This window comes from Alexandromys fortis, unplaced genomic scaffold (assembly GCF_014885135.2).
Source record: "Alexandromys fortis isolate MF-2015 unplaced genomic scaffold, M_Fortis_MF-2015_v1.1 scaffold_107, whole genome shotgun sequence".
Lineage (NCBI taxonomy): Eukaryota > Metazoa > Chordata > Mammalia > Rodentia > Cricetidae > Alexandromys > Alexandromys fortis.
Genome location: NW_026067987.1, coordinates 392,266 through 407,856, shown reverse-complemented (window position 1 = coordinate 407,856; position 15,591 = coordinate 392,266).

Genomic DNA, 15,591 nt, shown 5'->3' with positions numbered 1-15,591 from the left:
GTGCTATTTTTAAGGTTTGAGGAACAGTTGAGAAGGAATGATTTGGGGATCTGAAGCAGTTTCACAATAATATCCCACAGAAACTTCAACCTACCACGTTTGTGGTAAATTTTGGCATCTGAAACCTTGAGCGTAAATGGGTCCCTTGCTCCTCGATACCAGATTCCAGTCTCCTGGGGGAGGATTCCTTGCTAAAGTTATGGTGGATGGGGCAGATGGGGTTTATAGGCAGCTGTCTGCGGCAGGAGAGATCGCCTCCTTTTCCATCTTTGGAAGGTGCTCTTTTCTCTGTTGCCTGCCTGGGTGCAGCGCTTGGCTTTCTCTTATCAAGACCATTCTTCCTGCCCTGGTCACACTAGCTCCACCTAGCATCCTGTCCTCTTGGGATGATGCCAAGAAGCTAGCATCCCAGGTGAATATAGCAGACCTCGCTAGGCCAGGTAGGACGTTGAGCGAGAGCACTCTTGACTGGTAATCCCACTTGTTCCTATGAACTTTGCTAAGACCTTAGCTTACCAACTGACCTATATATCCTGCTCAGATCTCCCTACCAGTTCCATGAAAATGAACATGTTTTATCTGAACTTCTGTAGATCTTTCTACTGATACCATTTCAGCTACACGTCCTGCTTTGCCATGATATCTCCTTATTGCTCATCTTTATACAGAAATCTGTATCTTCTTGATCAACCATATTGTTTCATTTTGCTGTCGTATGTCTCTTACACAGTGGGCTATGCGATTATTTTCAGTCACTCTTAGTACTTGATTTGAATGGAAGAACTGTGTGTAATTATGACTCAGTGAATACTGTTTTGATGGTGGTGATGAAATATTTTGGCATAGTCACAGACTGTACCTTCTACAATCCAGGGCCTAGAAGTCATGGGAAAACACTAGTAAAATGCTTAAAAGTTGATGAAATCTAAACTTTTATTAATAAAATTATTTACTATTTATCAACACGCTTAAAAGCTGGATGTGGTTTTTAAATAGTTTCTCCATACACGTCTAACCATATACTTTTGGGTTAGGAGTGAAAAGAGGCCACAGATTTTTTTTTCCTTCTGGGTTATGGAAACTGGATCAAGAAGAATATTCTATAATGTCAAGTCTTCTTCAGTTTTCAGGGAATTTGTCACCCCACATATAACAAACACTGACAATTTTTGTAGTAAGGGTAAATGTCATGCCCTCTCCCTGATAATCTTTTAGACAGGTATAATACTGGACAAAACTCTAACACTAGATTTTGGAGATGTGGCCATTACTATAATGTCACAAGGAAAAGGATGGTTGTCATTTTGTTGCTGTCATTTTTGGTAATAATTGTTAACGTAGTCAATTTAGAGGTTTATATTTTGTCAGACTTATTCACATGGGTATGAGGAGCTTTAAAATCTAGAAGGAAGCTGAGAGTTCTTATTCTTTTAAGGAAGTAGATTCTTGGAGAGGTTACTTATATAAGATTAGATGACTAAGGCATTGCAAATCCACACCAGCAGCCTTCCAGGCTCAAGCCCGGTCCATGGCTCCATCTATGAGTTCTTGGGTTACGGGATAGGGAGATACTGCTCTGATGTTTGGCTTACTTGTACAGACATCTTCATTGCTGTCTTTACATTTACAATCGAGCATATGTGGGCAGAGTCACCCATGTTCTGTGAATATAGGGCCCATGCATAAAGCAGCGAGTCATAGGAATGAAAGGTTTTGTTCCAGATCATGTCTTAGCATCACTAATTTGGCCATTAGGCCTCAGAGAGAAAAGCAATGAGTGGGATGACAGCAAATATTTGATGTGGGCCTGCAGATTGGAGAAAGCTGTGGAAGAGCAGATCTTCAGCCTTCCGTGCCTCAGCCAGTCATGCAATTCAGTAGCTGAGATCTGGGCTTGTTGTCATTGAGCTCTCCCCCTCTCCCTTCACTCTTTGATTCCTCCCTCCCCACTCTAGACAGGTTCTGCACTACTTCCTTGTAGGCAGAGACTACTCATTTGTTTCTCAGCCACTCAGACCCAAATAATCACACAGAAACTATGTTAATTGCCACACTGTTTGTCCAATAGCTTAGGTGTCTTTCTAGCTAGCTCTTACATCTTAATTTAACCCATATCTATTATTCTGTGTATCTCTACAAGGCCTACAAGTTCTGGTGTTTTCTTCCTTGGAGTCTCTTTTACTCCACCTACTCTCTCTCTCTCTTCCAGCCTGACTGCTCTGCTATAGGCCAAAGCACCTTCTTTATTAACCAGTGGTAATAAAACATATTCACAGCACACAGAGGGGAATAGATAGTAACAGCTCTTCCTCACAGGAATGTAATAGGAAGCAAAGAAGACTATGGGTTCCCTTTTCTTGATCGAATTCGTTCTTTCTTGTAGGGAAGTGGGGGGCACTTTGTTGTCTTCCTGAGCACCAAGGGAATGAGGAAATTGTAGGAGCAAATGTAGCAGAAAGGAAAACAGAAAAGCTAAGAAATATGAGGGAGTTGGTCAACAACTTTATAGATCAACACACACACATACATACATACACCCCACAAACACACACACACACAAACACACACATACAAATACACACACAACCCCCCAAACACACACAAATACACAGACACAAACAAACACAAACACACACACAAGCACACACACACACACAAACACACACACACACACACACACACACAGAGCTTCTCAGCCCCTTTATCCCCCTCCTTTGAGAGAAGCCTGGTAAATCCTGGCCATGCTCCTCAGGCGCGCTTTGATTCCAGGGACTTCTCTTTGAACCTCTATAAAATGCAGAAGGGACACAAAGGGATGGTGGCCCTCATTCCCTGCTCACCAGAATCACCACAGATTTAATTTTTCTGGTTGTTCCATTTCTTTTTGAGGTCAGTTTCTGGATCTGAAGCATAGGTTTTCCCTTCTTCAGGGGCCTTGAAGATTGCGTCTCCTTTCAAGACTATAGGACATCTTAATTTGTAATAAAATTTCATGAACGAGTTGTGGTAAATTCTTGGCAGGGTCTAGAAAATAATGGTTTCATTGAAACGTGAATCATTCCAATGCTGCTTCCTTAACACGATTAACTCAAGGCACTGAGTGTTGGTGGAATTAAGAGACTTCCTCCACAAAGCTCTCTGCCTCATTCAGGCTTCCAGGACAGGTCTGGGGCTCCATGAGCACAGATAGTGGATTTAACAAATCATCCTCTTCTCTCTAAAGCATAGAAAAAACAAACAAACAAGCAAACAAACATAGAAACCTGTGCTTTCTCACAGTCTTCCCCTGGAGGTCACCTCGGGTTTACAGAGCATTTGTGGACTGATGAAGGCATATAGAAGTCAACATACCAAAAAGGGAGAACAAGGACAAGTTGAGAAACACCATCGTCCCTTGGGGAGGCTTGGGGAGTATGGGAGCTGCTAGTGCCGTGGGCATCACGGTCAGGAGCTTTGCCTATAATGTGTTCTAAGATCACCTTGCTGTAAATAGACCTACAGGGACATGACACCCCATCTAAGAGCGGCACTGGACCTGGAGGCACACTGATCGCGCAAGGGTTTACTGGAACGTGAGTGACAACTTTGCTTTTCCTGTGACATGAACTGATGGACAGCAACGCTTCCAAGTCACGTCGGTGGAAAGAATGACGTTGTCAAACCGTGTTGGCTTTTAAGCACAGGTGGATCTGGTAATACTTAAGAGGCTGTGAATATTAAGACGATTTCCTGTCTAAAATCTTAAAAAAAGTCCAGCAGACAGCAGGATGGGCAGCATGGATAGCAGCTTCTACCTTGGGTTTTCTACACACAGGAAATTAAATTTCACCTTTGCAGCACTGCTCTCTGACACCGACTCTTCCTTTCTCTTCCAAGTTAGTATTTGATGATGAGAAAAGATAAGGAAATGTCTGGTTGCCCTTCCATCGTAGAGAAAACCGGGCATCTGACGAGAGGAAATGGGGCTGACGAGGGAAGAGAGATGGAAAGGTGCCTACGTATCTTTTTCTTTTAGGGTGCGGTGGATTGCTTTCAAAGTGTAACACTCTCGCGTTTTCTGTTGTTTCACATTCTGAAGATTCAGTTCTTTGTGGTCATCCACCATCTGAAAACACGAAATAAAAAAAAAATTCCAGAAACAAACAATTTGTAGGCCTCACATGACATGTCCTTCTGAGTAACAGGATGACATTTTGAACTGTCTCTCTGTCTAGTTCAGGATGTGAATCATGCCTTTGTCAAGTGTGTCCGTGCTCTATATGCTACCCACCCATGAGTCACCTAGGAGCCATCTAGACTGCCGGATAACTATCACACTAGCTCAGAGCTTTTGTTCCTCCTGGAGCTCAGTGCTACGTGAGATGCTTCTGTCCTTCATCTCCTTATATAGACATTTTGCCAAAAGGAGAAGGTTGAGTCCCGAACAGTAAGAGCTTTGAGACAAAGTCGCATACTTACATGACTTTCATTACAGGATATTGTTTGGAATTTTAATATTGTTAATAATCTATTACTGTGGATAATTAATAAATTAAATGCTGTCTGATATATATGTACATATATATGCATACATGTGTAGAAACACACACACACATGACTTGGAATGTCTTCAGTTTCAGCAATTCACAGTGCGTCTCAGAACATGTACCACTCAGATAAGGGGCATTATTAGATAGAACATGGTAATGTATCCCATGTTTCTGATAAAGAAAACACATGAACTGGGTGAGCTGGTGTGTGCTTGCCATCTCAGCTGCTTAAGAGACTGAGCAGGAGTATCGTGAGTTCAAGGCCAGCCTGGGTGATTTATCAAGACTCTGTGTCGAGATAAAAGTTGACCGAGAGATATTAGCTCCTGGGACAGCAGTTACCGGAGCACGTGGGAGATTCTGAGTTCAGTCGGTGCCGTCCTCTTAATGACTGTGGCAGTTGAACTTGATTCTTCTTCTCAGGTACGGTCATCTAATATTCATATAGGAGAGCGTTCACACTGAGCAACGTTCCCAGAGCTGAGTAGACCTCTCTCACTATTTTCCCCGTGATACAAAGCAGGATGATTTGGGGGGCTATTTTTAGCAAATTACCTTTCACCTTTGTTGACAGGGATAGAGACATACACATGGCTCACAATTCCATAAAACCTCCAAGAAAGAGAGGGTTTTGCCTCACTTTCACCCCCTTCCCACCACCGCCTGCCTTGTCTTCCCAAGGGCAACCATACTTATCATTTTATTCTGTTGTTCTGGAGACGGTACATTAGAATCTTCTAAAAACATCTGCGACCTCATCACAGGTTATGGAGATGAGGCTAGGAAAATGGTGATAATAGAAGACATCATTATTTGCTCCATCCATGATTGGTGGAGCCAATGTCTCATCAGAGACCAGAGCTCCTATCTAACTTTGTCAACCATAGGACTTCTCTGAAACCAAGGAGAGGTTGAGTATAGGTGCAAAATAGTTTTTTTTTTGTTTTGTTTTGTTTTGAAATCATGTTCTAAACTAGCTTGTGAAGGGACGAAGAAATTTAATATTCATTAGCAATGCTGGTAGCTCCAACATACATTTAGCACATGAATACAGACATATACCTATATGCATGGGCCCACAAACCTTTCCAGCCTCTTGTCTAGGGCTGGTCTAATGGTCACCGCAATTCACAAATGGCTGCACTCAAGAGGGAAGACTGAATTTGCTTTTTCTACTTAACCATAAGGAAACATAATGAAAAAGGGGGCGACTCAGGGTACACTTGCTGGAGGTGTCCGGCAATTGCTCATCGCCTTTGGTAGTTTCTATATGCAAACATTGTGCCAGCCTTGTCCCTGTTCCTAAAAGGACTCCATAACCTCATCTGTGCACATCCTTATGGAATCCCAGCACTTTTTTTTTAATGAGATTGGATCTCTTTATTATATAACCCTGGCTGTCTTAGAACTTGATGTGCAGACCATGCTAGCCTTGGACTCACAGAGATCCTCCTGCTTCTGCCTCCTGAGCGTTGGGATTAAAAGTGTGTGTCACCACATTTGGTCCCCAGCATTTATTTTAAGACACTTTTATGATACAACATCAATAGTGTGTGTAGCTTTAGACAGGGGCGGGGTGGGGGGGGCACGTGCTGCTCTGCCTTTACGCCACCATGCCTCCCGACTGTCGCTGAGAACTGAGGTGCACCACTCACGTGTATTTTGCCTACCTCAGTTCATGTGGCCAGTTCTGCAAATGACCCATTTGCAGGGTGGAAGATACTCCTTCTTTATAAAGGCCATTCTCTCTGAGTCTAGGCTGATTTCCCACCGCAGAGAATAAAGTGTTCTGCTGTTTCATCCATGATCCTGCAACCCCAAGGCATCTAAAGACCAACGCCCATAAAAATCAATGCATAGAGGAGGGCCTTTGCCCCTTGTCAAATTAAAAGCATAGAGACATGTCTGACCCAGGTTAGTATTTCTTAGAGTTACAGCAAATAGGTTTTCCAGTTGCTTTGCAACTTTGCCAAAATGTCTTGAAACACACCATTAAATATTTTTTCAGCCACGTAATAAGCAAGCATGTAATAATGTTCTTTGTGATAGTAGAAGAATAATTATCTGTAGCATCCTTACTCTTTCCATTCCTCCCTTCCTTTGGGAATGTTCCTGTAAGTGACAGTTGTCATAGAAAGATGGCAGGCAGTAAGTTTGGTGTCCAGGTTGCTCAACACTGCAGACTCATCTGGATGTTTCCATTTGGTTGAGTCCCAGAAAAGAGGCAAAAGTACCTCCAGCAGTAGGACTAGAATCTTGACTGCAGTGCAAAGTCTGCTTGCCGCACACAGGATACCACATTCCTAAGCATGTCTGGGCAGGATGCTTACATTTACTGTGAGGGATTGAATGTTTGTGCTCAGCTCCCCACTCGATGCCCCATCTCCCATGCTGTGAGGTTCTCAGACCCAGATGCGGTTACAAGGATGAGCCCATCCACATCCTTAGGAGAAGATAGAACGCTCACTCTCTCAGGCTCAAAAGGACACAACAGCAAGGCAGAGCCGTTCAGAAGCCAAGAGAAGGACTCTAGTGGGGGACTGAATAGGCAGGCACCTTGACCTTAGACTTGCCTGCCTCCAGAACTGTGAAAAACACATCCCTGTTGTTTAAGCTGCTGGGCTTATGGTATTTTGTTACCGTAGCCTGATCCAACTCAATACTTCAACACCGCTCAGCCGCTGAGATGACAATTTGCCAGTTCAGCCAGTTACTCAGTGTGACTGTTTGCCTTGACGGGAGGATGTCTTGATTGTGATCTAGAGAGTTCGTTAAGGCCAATGCTCTTGTTGTTCAGTGGAGACAGTTGGTTATCCAATATTTTTAAGTTCAAAAGCGAGAGAGCGATCCCTAGCTCGGAAATATCATGTTCTATATTACATTTCCGTGATAATTGTTCATAGTATTGAGTCACTACTATGATGTTAAAATCATTTCAGTTCTCCATTTTGACATGACCTCTAGGAAGGCTAAGATATGTCATCTTTTCCCATCCTCATATTTAGTTCAACAGATGGTGATGGCTAAAATATAAAAGGACCTCAAATTCATTGCTAGTTTACACTTTAAGACGAGCTAAGTACGCGCTACATATAGCTTTGAAAACAGATATTTATAGCGTCTTTAATCTTTAATCTTAAGTCCCAGAGTTGGAGGCAGCAAAGAGGTTCTTCAATAGATGGACGGATAAGCTGTGGCATATCCAGAGAGTAGAATACTAGTCAGCATTAAAAGAAATGTTCATTGATCCCTGAAAAAACACAATAGGAACTAAAATACAGATGGAGTAGTAAGAGTTTGCTATATGATTCCAACCATGCTACATTCCGGAAAAGGAAGTCCCAGAGACATAAATGAGATCAGTGGCTGTGGGGCACAGAGGAAGGGAAGAGTGAACAGGCGGAGCATGGACAACCTGAAGAGCAGTGAATGATGCTCTGGATGCTGCTGCAGCAAGGACATGGTATCAGACGTGCACCTGACCAAATCCCCCGGATATAGAAAACAGAGTGATGAGCCCTTGGGAACTCTGGATAGGGCAATAAATGGTGCTCAGTCTAGGTTTACGGATTGTTAGTAAAATGCGCCATTCTGAATGGCTATGTTGACAGGGGCTGGAGGGTGGGTGAGACATATCAGCAATCTGTACATTTCCTCTCAATCACCTGTGAAGTTAGAGGTAATTTCAAAGTTCAAAAAAACAAAACAAAACAAAACAAAAAAACAAAAACAAAAGTTAGGGGCTGGAGAGATGACTCAATGGTTGGGAGCACTGGCTGCCTTTCCACAGGACCTGGGTTCAAACACTCCCAGCACCCACATGGCAGCTCACAACTGTGTGTAACTCAGTTTGGATCAGGAATTGAACACCGTCACACCAGTGTGCTTAAAATTAAATAAATTATTTTTTAAAAAAGTTAAGGAGTCTTTGATATTCTTTTCCCGGGTGTCTTTTGCATTTTTCTCTTTATCCTTTGTTTAAATGTTATACAAATTTATTTCATTGCTCTGCCCGAGGCTGACCAGTCACAAGAGCGCTGAATTAGCAAGGCAGACTCCTTAGAGTCCTCAAGGAGCTCATGGAGGTCACAGGAGAACTTGGTGGCTAGATCTGTAGTTTCACATAAGGTAGAATTGGTACCAAGAATTCAGACTGGGAACCAAGACTAAGTCCTGCTTAGATCCAGGAGACTTAGACTCTGATTATCCCAGTTAAGATATTGAAACACTATGTAAGAAGAGAAAGAAAGGATTTCTTTAATAGATACTTACTAGCTTCTAATAAATACCTTATGACATATTGCAAATTTGCTTGCAGATAGAGAGAGAAGTGGGGGTAACATATATATATATATATATATGTATATATATATACACACACATATATATATGTACACACATATACATATGCATATATAAAACAGAATTTCATATTATATTTGATAGTTCACTTTTCCATGGAGTATCTTGGGGGAATTTCTCATTTCTTTTGAAAAAGGAGGCCTACTACTCACAGTTGGGGAATTTAACTTGATACTTAGATACAGGGATCAAAGGTAGGGAAGGTGGATGGCTTCATTGTGGAGAAACAAAAGGAATAACATCCAAACCCTGGGTTTAATTAGATTCTCTATAAATGACTTTTAACTATTAGGAAATGGATATTCCCTAAATTTGTGATTGGCACAAATTTTCTGTGAATGGGAGACACACCAAAAAGAAAAATACAGGAAAGTTCTACATTTATACAAGTGGGGCCAAGCGTGATTGCTTAGGAGGTTTCAGGGAATAGTAAAAACTGATTTTCAGTAACACAGTACCATCTACCACCTTCTGTTTTAAGTGTTTGGCTTTGGTTGGATGTCGCAGTACATGCTTTAAATGCCATCACCCAAGAGACAGAAGTAGGTGGATTTCTGCCTTGGAGGACAGGTTGGTCTACATAGTGAGTTCTAGGTCACCCAAGGTCTACTCAGTGAGACAATATCTCAAAACATCAATAAGAACAACAACAACAATAAAAAGCCTTGAGTACTTGGCATCCATTCTTTTACTTAGCCTTGTAACCACCATATGAAATTGAAGCCCTTTAAATCTTCCTTTAGTGAATGATAAAACTGAGACCACAACAGGTTAACTTCATCAAGTGTTGAACAACAGAGTCTGATTTAAACCTAGGGAGGCTGACTCAGAACTTGTGTGCCTCCCGACTCTTCACGGGGCTTTGTGAAACCCAGAGAAGATAAAGGGAATAGAAACCAAGAAAGAAACTAAAAATCCAGAACATGGTTCAGTAAGGGATCATGAGTCAATGAGGAAATCCTTCTAGGAAAAGCCAAAACACAGCAAAGTTACACTGAATACCAGGAAGAATGCAGAAAAAAAAATATAAACACTGTCCTGCTGGGCTATGATTAGGAGACATTTTACATTCTTTACATTTATGGGTCATTCAGGTCAAATTATTTGGAAAGAACCTAGAGAAAGGACTAAGCCTCACAAATGGCAGAGCAGATGAAAACAGGTTTGTGAGAAAGTCTTGCAGAATAAAAGTTCATTGACAGAATAAGGAAGTTAAGAGGCAGTGTAACTAAAGTGGATGTAAAAGTTACTCACTGTTCATGAAAAATAACAACAAAGATGCAAAAGGGAGATAATGCTGAACTCATTGTCCCAGACTCTCAAGAGTGACTGTGGAAAGAATTTATATCTATCTGTGTTTAGCAAGTTCTTAGGAATGAGGATAAGTAACTCTTAGATACAGAAAACGGACCTAACCCACCATAGCAGTCCCAGCGATGGTGGTCATGGCCTTACCCAGACAAGTGTGTTTATAGAGGAACTATGCAGAAGTAACTTCATCTGGTCTTGACGTCAGATCCAGGTCTAAATTCCAGCTCTAAGGTTCATAGAATAGTTACTTCATCCCTGTGAGCTGCAGTTTTGTCAACTGCCAACTGCAGGAAACAGTACCTCACTGGGCAATTGGGCCTGGCACATAATTGGCACTGGAGAAGAAGTTGACTGTTATTATAATGAAGATGACCCAGCATGTGTCTGCTGGGTGAGCTCAAAAAAGCTGAAGGATGTGGAAGGGTTCAATTTGGTTTTGCCCATGAGCTGCGCTCCTCAGACATGACCCTGAGAGATGTGTTTATATCTTTGTATACACAATGAGAGAGGGCTGTGACCTCTCCTTGTCTTCAGAAAACACATACTTTTGCATCAGCTTGCATATTATTTCTGGGTTACCTTTTGAAATGACTTACAATTATCTAGTGATCTCCTCTGTATTCCTTTCGAACATTCCCTCTCTCTCTCTCTCTCTCTCTCTCTCTCTCTCTCTCTCTCTCTCTCTCTCTCTCTCTCTTTTTGTTTGTTTGTTTTTTTTTTGATGAGCCCTCTGTGCCTATGATTGACTGTTTCCNCTCTCTCTCTCTCTCTCTCTCTCTCTCTCTCTCTCTCTCTCTCTCTCTCTCTCTCTCTTCTTGGTTGCTTGGTTTGTTTATGATGAGCCCTCTGTGCCTATGATTGACTGTTTCCCATTCTTCTGAGAGTAGATTCTTTTTAAACTCATTTGAGAATCTCTGAGGCCAGGGCCCAAGCATACCTTAAGTAACAACAGCTATGCAACGGTTCTCAGGCAGGCCTTCTGCAAAGGAAATCACAAGTTGATAAGACTGGATATGTTTGCTATGACTCACATATTGCCTAGAACTCGAGTCCCCGTGCATTTCATCTCACCCAACATGTCAGATGGTCTGGTCACAAGGGATGGCTGTGACACCGGTGTGTATTTTGCTGCAATAAGACCAATGGTTGTATCTGTAAAGCTTGCTCTGGTGAACTCAGCTGTCATGGTTGCCCCCAAACCTACTGCTCCAGAAATTATTATCCTTTTTTTCTTCTGTATTTTGAGACAAGGTCTCTCAACATAACCCTGACTGTCCCAGAACTCACTATGTAGACCAGAAATTATTATCTTTTTTTTTCTTTTGTATTTTGAGACAAGGTCTCTCTCTATAATCCTAGCTCTCCCAGAACTCACTATGTAGACCAGGCTCCCAGGGATCCGTCTGCCTCTGCCTACTGAGTGCTGGCTTTAAAGTTGTGCTCTGGAGAAAGCTCTGGAAGGGAGCACAGGGAACAAGCAATCAGATGGCATCTGACATTTTGAGTGTCACTCTTATTTTTATAAATCGACATTCACCTTAAAGACATTGATTGCAGGGAGACTGTGTAATATTGAAGACAGATTCACAGCAAAATGTGCTCTCCTTATCCATCCTCCCCTTCAGTTTTTCTGGCTTCAGTATCAAAAAAGGAATGGAAGGCCGTTCTAATTTAATCTTTAAAACCTGGCCAGAAGGACCTTAGAGAGCCTCTCAGCAGTGCATAGGCCCCTGGCATGTGGGTGTGTTTGAGTTACATGTGCCAAGGTGGGATCTATTCAAACATATAGTGTCCAAGTTAGCTCTCAATTTAAAAAGAAAAAAAAAGATAGTTTTATTCATCCAGGTACATGAATCACAGTGTACTTTAGTTACAAATGAAGATGTGTTTTGAAAGAGACACATGTCAGGGACAGACAGAGTGAGCTAAATTCCAGTCAGGAGTCTTCAGGTGACCACCTTCAAGTCACAGTCCCCTCCACAAACTTAAATATGCTAATTTGCCTTTTCTTATTCTTCCCAGTTATCAGTGAAATCGCAAAGGTCATTCGTTTGTCATTCTTTAATCCGCAGTTAGTCCTGTCTGGTTAAAGTTGGTTGGGATGTATTTTTGGTGTGAGAGAGAGGGGAAATGTGGGGAAAAAAAACCTCATTCCCAGTGTGTCTAGATTCACCTGCGTTGTTTATTATGGGGGAAACCTTTGTAAATGGGGGTGATTTGTACGATTTAACAAATAAACGGTTAAGCATTTGTCTTAAAAAGTTCTATATTTACTGACAAAACTGACTTTGAGTTTGGAGGAGATAAAATTATTAATAGTAATCGGCAGTAAAGGGAGTTTTCAGAAGTGTGGCTAGCTGCTTCTACCAAGCGCACACTGGGTTAGGATGGTAGGCTGGTTTCAGCAGCTTCAGTCCAAAGTCCCTTTTCCTCGCTCAACAACACACCAAGGCTTGGCTGCTAAGGCTATTCTCTCTTTGTTTTGTTTTGCTTTTAGTCACCTAATTAAGAATTCTAGATATAGATTAACTCTCTCCCACTCCTTCCCTTAGCTCTTTTAACTGACAGGGACTAAGCACCCAGTGCTTTGAAGGGTTTCCTATTTTGATGGTTAAAAAAAAATCCTTGTTTATCTTACAAAAAAACCATTTTCTCTGTATCTGTCAAGGCTCTAATCTTGCCCTTCTGACTCCCGAGGCTGACATCCTTTTCTTCCATGGTTCAGGAAGGAACAATTAAGCAATCCAGCCATGTTTCTTCTGAAAGTAGGAAAAAAAAAAAGCCAAACCCTTCAAGAGCCCTTGTGCTGAGTCATTACCAAGCCAGATACTCTAGCTGCACTTCCCTGGGACAGTTAAAGCAGAAGGCCTTTGTCTAAACTGGGAGAAGTAAAACAGGGAGTGGAGAGAAGGTTGAAAGGAAACCTTTTTCTGAGCACAACTTTATGGCCTTTAAATTATGGACTTTGTTGGAATGAATTTAGGATTAGGTTGCAATTTGCGTATAGTCGATTGTGGGATAAACTCATCTAATAAACCCCTGTAAACCTGAGTGACAGGCAAAGTGGATTGAACAGTTTTCGTCTTTCCATAATAACCATTGTTGATTGCTCCTTTTGCACCCCCCCCCACCCCCAACGACCACCTTCAAGCTCAGGGACGGCTGTGCTGGTTCCTTCCCTGTTCTGTGTCCCTAGGTGTACTGGGATGGGCAGCATAGTATGTCCAGGGAAAGCTGTGTTCCAGTGAGTGCCAGGTCACACACCCAGACTGCATCTTCCCAGCCCAGTGAAGCCAGAGGGAGGTAGAGACAGGAACACCAAATCCAAAAAGAAACTCGTGCCTTTGCCGGCGTCATTTTCCTCAGGTGCGCAGTTGAGGAGCTCACCATTTTCTAACAAGAGGAGCTTGACCAACTGCTTCTGTCTCCTTCGTGACTCACACAACAGGGACGGGAGAAGTTTCTTCACATTCCTTCCTATCTAAACTCTGATTTCCCAACTTCCCAACTTCCTCCCCAGTGGCTACTTTTTGTTTTATTCTTCTGTGGACCCTGAAACTCTTTGGTATCACATCTTCATCAAGGCCTCCTTCTCAATGCCAGACCCCGGGAGTCTTGGCGCTCTAACTTCCTGTTCAGCGCTTAGTGATGGCCACCTATCCAGCAATGGAGGAAAACCTCTGGCTTCTGATTCTGTAGAATGACACTTTTATGTTGCTGTTGATGGGTCAGACCCAACACCTCTCAATGGAGGAAGACTTAGAGGTGGGGGTTGGGGAGGAAACCGGTGGTAGAAGCCTGGTAAACAGAACTCGGAGGCTGTGAAAGATCTGCACATTGAAGAGCAGCCTGGGATCTGTTTTGCTGCACCCTGGAGCCCTCTGACCTCCTTATCAGTGTGGGCTAGTCACAAATCCAGTTGTGTGGGTTTCTGCATGGAGCTGTTTTTTTCCGTCTTCTTCCATTTCTGTGGTACAGTTGAAGCCATCGAAATACTAGTGGGTTTTGTTTGTTTTGTTTTGAGGTGGTTCTTTTGGCCGTGTTGCTGAGGGAATCAAACTCAGGGCTTTACACATGCTTGGAGAAGTCCTTAGCTTTGCATTCTTAGTACAAGATATAAATTATCTGCAGATATACACAATAATAACTAATGGGAAAACAAGGCCCTGAGTTTGAAAGGGTATTTGAAAAAACAGAAGAAGGAAAGGGAAGGGAGAAATGTAACTGAATTACAATCTGAAAAATAATTTTTTTTGAAGTTACCTGTTCCCCTCTCTTTCTGTGTAGCTGTCAATCACAGTCTTGGGCTACTCTCACAATGCATTATGCACAATACAAAGCAATGCACGTATAAATAAAAGGATAGTGTAGATTATTAATAGAAATTCAAGTATTTTCTCCAGTGCCTGAGTAGATCTTTACTGTACTCTAAGGCTTAGCCACTGCTGTTACAGGCATGGTTTCTCTTACTAGACTTAAGAATTTGGGGAAATCAGCTTTCTTCCTTGAATTCATGGTGGGGCCATGGGTGAGGGAGATGCAGTGATGGACTATTTACTGTTTTTCTCTGCTCTAGTTTGCCTTTCTGATAAAAGAGCTTTTTTCACTTTCCAGGGAAATGTATTATATCATTCAATCATTTTGATTCTAGCATACAGGGGAGGTGACTTGTTACCTTTGAATTATGGAGTTTGGATGTCGAGGGGACCTCTAGTCTAGTTCTTACTCTACGACGTGAGGCAGCTGAGTCAGGAAGAAGACAGTAGTCTTCTTGAAGTGGAAGATAATGGTTGTTTTCGACAAAACTGACCTCTTACCTCCTCCTCTGATTTGTTTATCCCCCTTAGAATGCCTACAGGCTTGAAGACAGCCCCTAGGACTGTGTCCTGAAGAGAGTGACGCTGAATCCATCAACCAGCCTTGATAAATGGTTGGGCTCATGCTTTGGCTTGTGACATGGTTTGACCAAGCTCTTTAGAAAACTGACTTTCTTTGTTCCTTCGTTCGTTCCTTCGTTCTTTCCTTTCTCTCTTTCTCTCCCTCCCTCCCTTCCTCTCTCTTTCTTCTTCTCAGATACAAATGTTAGACATTTTCTTCCTTGTCCTGGACCTTATCCTCCGTGTACCACACACACTTTAGAAGCCATTTGAGGGCCACAGGAGAAGCTAGACTCCAAGGTCTGGCAAAGTACAAAGATGGTCAGAAGGCATGGAGTGAAATTTTAACCACGGTGGAACTTCTGAGACTCGGCTTCAAGCTGCACACAACAGAACGTGCGTTCATTGTTCCAGACACTTTTCCATGTGTTTTCTGTTTTCAGCTGAACACGTCCTAACCTATGTACGGATACAAAAGCAGTGGGAGTGGCAGAAATAAAGCAAGAATCCAG